Here is an 8,432-nt window from a genome sequence, read left to right as displayed (position 1 = left end):
CATTAATTTGCACGTTTAGCAATTAATTAAACGTAAAAAAAAACGTTAAAGAGACATGAACATAAACATTTACACGCCTAAAAAGTATATTTTACGGACAAAAACGTTTAAGAAACGTTTATATAAACATTAAAACGTTTAAAAATGTATTTTAAGCACTAAAATATGAATTTTTAAACAAAAAACAGGCAATTTTAAGCCATTACTATACTTTCAGACGTTAAAAAAATACGATTTTAATTTTCTGACGTAAAAAAAGGTATAAAAATATAATAAATTCCAGTTTATTTTACTTTTTTTCCAATCAAAAGCAACCTGAGAGTAAACAAAAATGCTACGTAAATAAAACTATAACATAGATTCCAAGTTACATAACAAACTATATAAGGTGTTAAGCCCTTGGTTGAAACAAAAACGTAAGAGATATAACAACCTATGAGGGAGAGAATAACAGATATTTTCAACTACTACATTTTTCTCACACCGGCTATAAAGAACATGTATGGGTAACGTGGGACCAACTGACAGTTGGGGCGAAACAAGAACGGGATGGACCATTACTCGAGTCACTAGAGTATGACATGCAATGGCAAGTATAGACTACACTACACAAACTGGAATAAGCTTATGAGCATTGGACATTCTGAGAGATTATGAGTTTTTAATGCTAGAGGATTGAAAAACTTTGCATGGGGTTGCTAAAAATCCATACCTGGGTGTGATGGGTAGACGAACTAAACAAGGAAAAAAAAAAAAAGAGAGAGAGATGCTGAAGATGAAATCCTTTCTGGCGACTCTCTCCCATCAGTGATGCTGTATTTAGATAAAGCATTAGGTACGAAAAGGTTTTTGTATCTGATGTCGTCTTGACTGGTTGATGAATATGTATGGCAAGTAATTGAATGCAAACGATATTTCACAATCTATAGGTAATAGCATGGTGTTATTCGTACTTACTACCTTACAAAGCTGTATAGAAATTAACTGAAGTGTTATCTAAAAAATATTCGTCCATAAAATTATTCTTGGATTTTTTCTCGGTATTTTTTTTTACTTGTTTTTGATTAAAAAACTTATAAATCTATTAGTTAAATTAGTAATTTTTCCCTTATTCTTTACTGTTAAAGATGTTAAATGGATGCTCTTCCGCATCATTTAATAATTCTGTAAATTATTTATTCTCGGAGATTTTTACACGTTTTCACTTGTTTTTGATTTAAAAGTATATAAATGTATTAGATAAATTAATTATTTTTCTCATTCTTTATTGCTAAGGATGCTGATTCGATGCTCTTCTACATCATTAGATAAATTCTATAAATCTACATCATTAGATAAATTCTATAAATTTATCTAATGATGTAGAAGAGTATCGAATCAGCATCTTTATTTTAATGTTAACTTTTGTTAATAACTTTTTAGTGAAAATTATAAATTAGTGGAAGTAATTTTAATAAAATAATTTAATATTTAAATACATTTATAAGAATACAAACATTTGTAAGTTTATTAATTAAGAATTAAGTTTATCATAGGCCTGTACTAATTTGTTAAATATTACTTCCATTAATCTTTAATTTAAAAAAATTTAGACTTAAACTTTATATATTTTGAATAAAAAATAACCTCTCGAAGTTAATAAAATAAAAGACGGCTATTTTTGTTCTTCTCCTTTCTAAGGAAGTAAAATAAGTCAAGGCCTATGATTAGTTCACCCTTTATCTCCTTATAAATTGGAAAATTTTAATAAAATGTCTAAAATTTATTTATAAATATAAAAATTATGATCTTAAAACCTTTAAAAATATTATCTAGGTTCTATTTTTCTTCAAAAGTTATTTAGTTATGAGAAAATCTCGGATCATTTAGCCTTTTGTAATTATAGATTTGTTGAAGATCTTCAAGAGTTTTTAAAGCTATTTAATAAATTACTACACTAAAAATAATTAAAATTAAAAGTCAATATTTTAAGAAATTAAATTAAATTTCATACAAAATTATTTTATAAAATATAACACTTAATAATCATTACAAAGATGAGGATGAAGTAGGAGAACTCGCATCTGAAGAATTAGCTTTTAAGCAAGAAATCGGTCTATATTTGTTAAAAAACATAATTTAATTACTCAAATTTACATTAATTAAGTGGGAAACTAATTAGTAATGAATCTTAAAACGGTTTCATAATGTTCGTTACGATGCTGACCAGCTATAGAACACACGAGAAACGATTATCTCTAAACAAAAAAAAATTGATTAATTAAAATTAAAAATAATTAAGCAAATAAAAGCTATAAAAGTAGGGAAAAAAAGAAAAAAGAAGAGAAAAAAGCAAGGATGAGCTTTGGCGCGAAGTGATAATAAGGAGTGAAATACGATCGCTGGATGAAACAGTATATATTTTTCCTTATCTTCTACACCAACAAAGAGCTGCTTACATCTGTTTACACGCACCGATATGTGACCGAAGTATTTTCCTACTAAAATATGGACGTCGACTGGCCCTCCTTTCGCCTCGGGAACCGTTACAGCTAGAACAACGACTCTTCATCTCAATTTGCTGCTATCTACGCTTAAGCCAATACCCAACCCCTATCCTGTTGTCAGTATAGTGTAGATAGCGAAAAGAGACGGCTCTCTTCGTACTTAATTCCACATCCCCCCAAACCTTCTGGTGTCTACTTCCCCCCCTCCCTACCACAACGCTGTTACTGTAAGTGAAATCCCGGATGAATTAGGAAAGGCGAAGCCCTGTCCTTTGTCAGATGGAGGAGGATATAGAAGAGATACAGTAATGAAGCACTGAGTTCCTTTGTAAAGAGCCGTCCAATCAGTCCATATCGAGAAACCTAGCTTTCTGCACGATGAGCTATTAAAGAGAACCAGTACAACTAGAGAAAAGGCTGGGGATACCGGTAATGTTTACCTCTATATAACCCAGTATCTCCATTATGGAACGGAACATGATGACCCCCGTCTGTGTTACAATACATCTAGCCTTATAACAGCGTTCTGAATTATCTATTGACTGTGATGTCCGTTCGCCATCTCCTGCTGAAAGAGGATAGAAAAATCTCTATTCCACAGCTCCTATTGATACAAGTGTGTTTTTGTCTCAATACTTGCCTCTGCTACGTATAAATAAACACAAAAACGAAAAAAAAAAAAAGATTTCTCCTCCATATCTTGTAACATAGATACCTTAGGGAATTGTTGGGATTTTTAGTATCGTATTCGATTTTTTGATAGCATTTTTTTTCATAGAAAATGGTTTAAATGTATGGATATTCAAGTATTTCCTGTATTTTGCTAGTAATACCATATCTGAAGAGCTTCGATTTTTATTTATTTTTTTTCTTCTTCCGTTTCGTTCCTCTTTACGATTGGAGAAATCTAGCTCCCATCTACAACATTTCGCTTCAAATTTATAAAATAATATTAAAAAATCGATCAAAATTTTAATGTTAAAAACTAAAAACAAAAACAACATTTTGTAACATTTACGAAGAGAAAAATATCATTTATTTATTGATAGATTGGGTAAAAACGTATGTTATTCGTGTATAATGCGCACCTAAAGATGCTTTAATTATACAATATTATTGATGAAAACGTACCGAATGGGCTTTAAGATAACTTCGTCTTCATTTTATAAGCTAATATATGTCCGAAGACCTTCTACATCTATTTTTTTTACGCTTCTTTCAGTTAATTTTATAACATTTTTAAAGAGAAAAATTACAATTTTTAATAATATAATAGATGAAAATGTATGCGGTTCGTATATAATGAGCAATTAAAGGATGCTTTAATTATATTATATTATTGACGAAAACGTATCGAACGAGCTTTAAGATACGTCTGTATTCATTTTATAGGTTAATATACATCTAGTAGATAGTCTATTCGTCATGCATGATACATATATTTGAGGGCAATGTTAGCCATCTATTATAAACCTATACGTTGTAGCTTTATGCGAAAATGTTATTATCCACTAAGGAAAATTGACAATATGTAAAATGATAATTATTAACAAATTATGCCTAATAAATTTTAAAAAATTATATATTTTAACCATTTATGAAGCCATAAATCTATATAAAAATGAGAAAAGAATAGCAAAAACTTGGATACATTCCCATATTTCTCGTCAAATTTAAGTAATAAATAAATCAAAAGATGTACTAAAAATACATTTTTTTAAGCTCTAAATCTTATTTATTTACGAATAAAAGTGTAAAGTTATTTAATATTTATCTTAATTAAAAAAAAAACATTTTTTTTTAAATGGTAAATTTGGAAGGAAAATTTGACACTTTAAAACGTTAAAAATTCTTAAAATTTTAAAGGAATTATGTAGTTTTTTAAACAACAAAATAGTAATTTTTAAGTTTATATATAAAATAAATGTGACAGTCAATGATTTCTCTACAAATAGGTGAGAAGAAAAAAAAAAGTTATATTACACAAGTAAGGCGGGGAATGTTCCAAGCATTTATCTGTAATCTCACAACGTATTCAAACGTAAGAGACTTTATACTTGTCAAAACTAGAAGAAATGAACATTGAAGTTGACTGCTTCACTCCGTCTGTCAGATGATCGTTCCAATGCAATCATCTAACAGATTGGAAGAAACCTGTGTTCGAAGTGGATTTACTTGTAAACTTGATCGGTGCGAAGAGATTGAAGTGGGGGGATGGAAGTCTCAAATTTAAGCTATTCATAACAGGGTATCTCAGCGATCTTCTTCACACATTTGACATAAAACTGAATGACGTATACTGACGTATTTCTCTATTCTTCCCCCGATTTTTCCACCCCATCTCGCGATAGACTATTTGAGAATGTAGTCCATGGAAATATTCACTTGCATATTTTACAGGATTATAAAACGAAATGTACTTTAATCCCGTGTTCAATAAATAACTCGCCTCTCTGCTAGAAAGAATTTTGTTCCTAGGTGCACCTGCAATTCCGTCTTTCCCGCATGAATATGTGTAGAAAGGTGAAGACATCATACAGGTGTCGGGTAATACTCTGTTCGACAGATGATTATTTGGAAATGGCTGTTGCTTATGTCATTTTTTCCCAGTTTCTAGACTATTTCTATTTTATTTTAAATTAATTTTCATCTTTACTACACGTTAAATTCGTTGAAAAATAAAAAATAAAAAGTAAAAATTCGTCTGGTGATTAATCATACAACGAACTAAAGCTTTAAAAATATGTAAAATAAATTCTAGAAAATTTATATTTATAGAAGAAAAATTAAAATTTACTTCATTCGACATCTTCTTTATAAAAATATATCAGTAAGATACATCTGTATTTATAAATTATAACAACAATAATAAAATTGTAATAGTTTACTTAAAGGGGGTAAAAAGTAGGAAGTGTGTTTAGTAGAATGGAACCATTTGGCGAAATTTTTGGACATAAAATTTAAACTTACTACTAAAGACCTTTTATGGACTCTTTCAAGAATCTGTATAGCTGAATTGGGGGTAGAAAATTTCAGCCACTTGCCTATAAAAATGACCACGCGCTACACAACTCTCTTAAGAGACAAGAGTAGAAGGGGGAGAAAAAAACACCGAAAAAAACTAAAGAAAATTTGTATCTATACCTCTAGAAAGGAGCCGTAAAATTTACTTTGCATTCACTTCCCCCTACAACTTTAGTAAATAACTATGAAGGAAATTTTATGTAAAATATTTCTTCTTCGAGTAAGCTTAAAAGCTAACAACTTTCTCTCCATCTGTATTAGGTTATTACTTCTACTCTATGAGGCTTCGGAGCCTCAAAATGATTGGAAAGTGCTCAATTGTCTCGCTAAGGGTCCAATTTGCGACAACTCCTATCTTCCAATACAGTGTAAATGGGATACTTGAGTCTTTTGTCAATACTTATCTTTTTTTGCAATATAAACTGGATTGCTTAAGGGTTTTCTCTACTAGGCCTTACTGTTTTTATATAAATCTTCCAAGAAAATTTAAATATTCACTTTAAAAATGAGGAAATTAAACTAAAATTTAATTAATTTATTTTCTAAGCATCTGTAATGCCGCAGAGTTAAGCTTGAATAACGCAAATTCAATACGCTATTTTTAACATTTTTAAGTTGTAAATTAAGTTATTAACGTATAAATATAATATATAAATCTTTAAATATTTAGTTATAAATATTTTAAAGCCACATTTAATAGTTGTTCGAGAGAAAATTAAGAAATAATGGATCATGACCCGAAATGAAATCTTGATCACAAAGTGGATAGTTTGTGTTACACAGTTTGAAGTTTTATGATGCCTTAAATTAAACAGTTTTGTGTTACGAAATGGAGTTGTAACACATAAAATTGTAATCATCTTTAATCAATTTTATTATATCCACTTAGAAATAGATTTTTTTGTATAAAATTTTGATATTTTTTCGTCATTTATTCATATATTATAAACAATTTATCAATGATAAATAACAAGAATCATATAATAAGATGCTATACGCCTATAGTTGGAGTATGATAAATGTTGCAATAGAAGGCCTTACATCTATGATTCATAAGAAAAAAAAAATTGGATTTATTTTGCTCAAAATATCATTAATTAATTGGATATAAATATAGTTCTACTCTTCTGTATCCAAGCTTGTGATACATTATTATTATCAAGCGTGTTATAAGAGAGAGAGAGAGGACATAATTTTGCTTAAAATTAAGAAATTTGGGGTTTTATGTAAAGTATTTAAAGCAGTATTTTTCAATTATAAAGATTCAAAAATGTGGATCATTTAGATAACATCCGATAGATTCATTTTATATATAATTCTTGTACTTTTTGTCTTCCAATCTATCGGGCGGTGCCTGTTAGTACCGAACACGATAGAAATTTATATACCTGCCAGACAACTCAGCAACTCCCCTTGATAAAATATTCAATATAGTTCCAGCATCAGTCCTTAGACTTATTGTTCAATCTTTTAATAATTGAAAGCCCTCAGCAGCATCGTTACTTCGTAGTTACTTCCCTTATTAATTGCTACTTTTTTCAATAGTCAGCAGGTGTTAATCCACATTTTATATACGATTCTATCAAGTAAAACGCTGAAAATTTTCAAAAAATGCAATATAAATTGATTATATATACGTAACTTTAGCCAGAATCCTACAAGAGGGAAAAAAAGAAGCTTAATTTAGCTAGTATCATCCAGCTCTCATCCGCATCCATAGGATGCTTGTAGTTGAATAGGAACCGAATTTTCTACTGGTTGGAACCACTCGAGCGTATAATGGAAAGCAGTAGATATAAAAGAAAACTGCGCATGCGTAAAAGCAGTTGCAACACTCATCTGGAAAGAGCCACATGGGAAATTTTTAGCGTAACAATTATGATTAAATTGAACGATCATTACAGGGAACAATTAATGCAATTAAACGTTTGTAATTCCCACAGGGGTGTGGTTAGTTCATAGCCAAATATACTCAATGACACAACCCGATGAGGCCTCATGATTCGTATCTATGCGTCTACTTTATCTGTATGAAAACTTCAATTAATAAATGATGGTTTTCTCGGTATGGTTCATTATACCGTGTACATATTTAAATATAATAATCCCAAATCGTAGGCCTACAAGTAAATGTTATGACACTAAACCTCAATTGTATTTTCTATATTTTCCACGTAGAGAACAGTAACGAATAGCATAATACATAAAAAAAATAAAGCTCAAAGCCCACTCTTTCGCTTAATTTACAATATATTCATTTAAAACACTTTTAAATTAAATCCTCTTCAAACATATAAGATTAGAATCTCTCCTTCTGCTTCTTTATACAGCTTTTTAAATAAACTCTATCAAAAGGAATTGGTTCGGAACTGTTATTGGTAGATAGCTATAGATTAGTGGAACCGAACCAATGACCATTGTCTTCTGAAGTAGGTTTAGTCTCTTCATTGAGAACGAAACCCACACCTATTTTAAATATCTTTTTCGGCTTAAATCTTAACATTTCTTCGTTTCAAATATACGAAAATCAAATCCTCGTGCAACTTTATATAAATTCTATCAAAGAAAAAGTTTACTGTGATAGAACCGAACCCACGACAACCGAAAAACCAAGTTATTTATAATACTTTTACAGAAAGCAAATTATAGATTATTTTCTTTAAAAAATGATACAATTACTCCTCATCACACATCAAAAAACTACTATTAATTAAGAAAACACTACCAAAAAATCTTTCTGTTAAAGAATTACGAGCATAAAATCGAATGCAAATTGAACAAATGTAACAATTTGGAACAAATCAATAATAATAGATGATATATAGATGATATGAAGTAAATCTTTTTTCTCAATTGTAACAAATTACGTTCTATTAAGGAAGAAGGAGAGACTTTAAGAGGGAGTAAAAGAATTTGGCTAGA

The sequence above is a fragment of the Centruroides sculpturatus genome, unplaced genomic scaffold (assembly GCF_000671375.1).
Source record: "Centruroides sculpturatus isolate CEXI.00-Female unplaced genomic scaffold, Cexi_2.0 scaffold878, whole genome shotgun sequence".
Taxonomy (NCBI): Eukaryota; Metazoa; Arthropoda; class Arachnida; order Scorpiones; family Buthidae; genus Centruroides; species Centruroides sculpturatus.
This window is presented reverse-complemented; position numbering follows the sequence as displayed.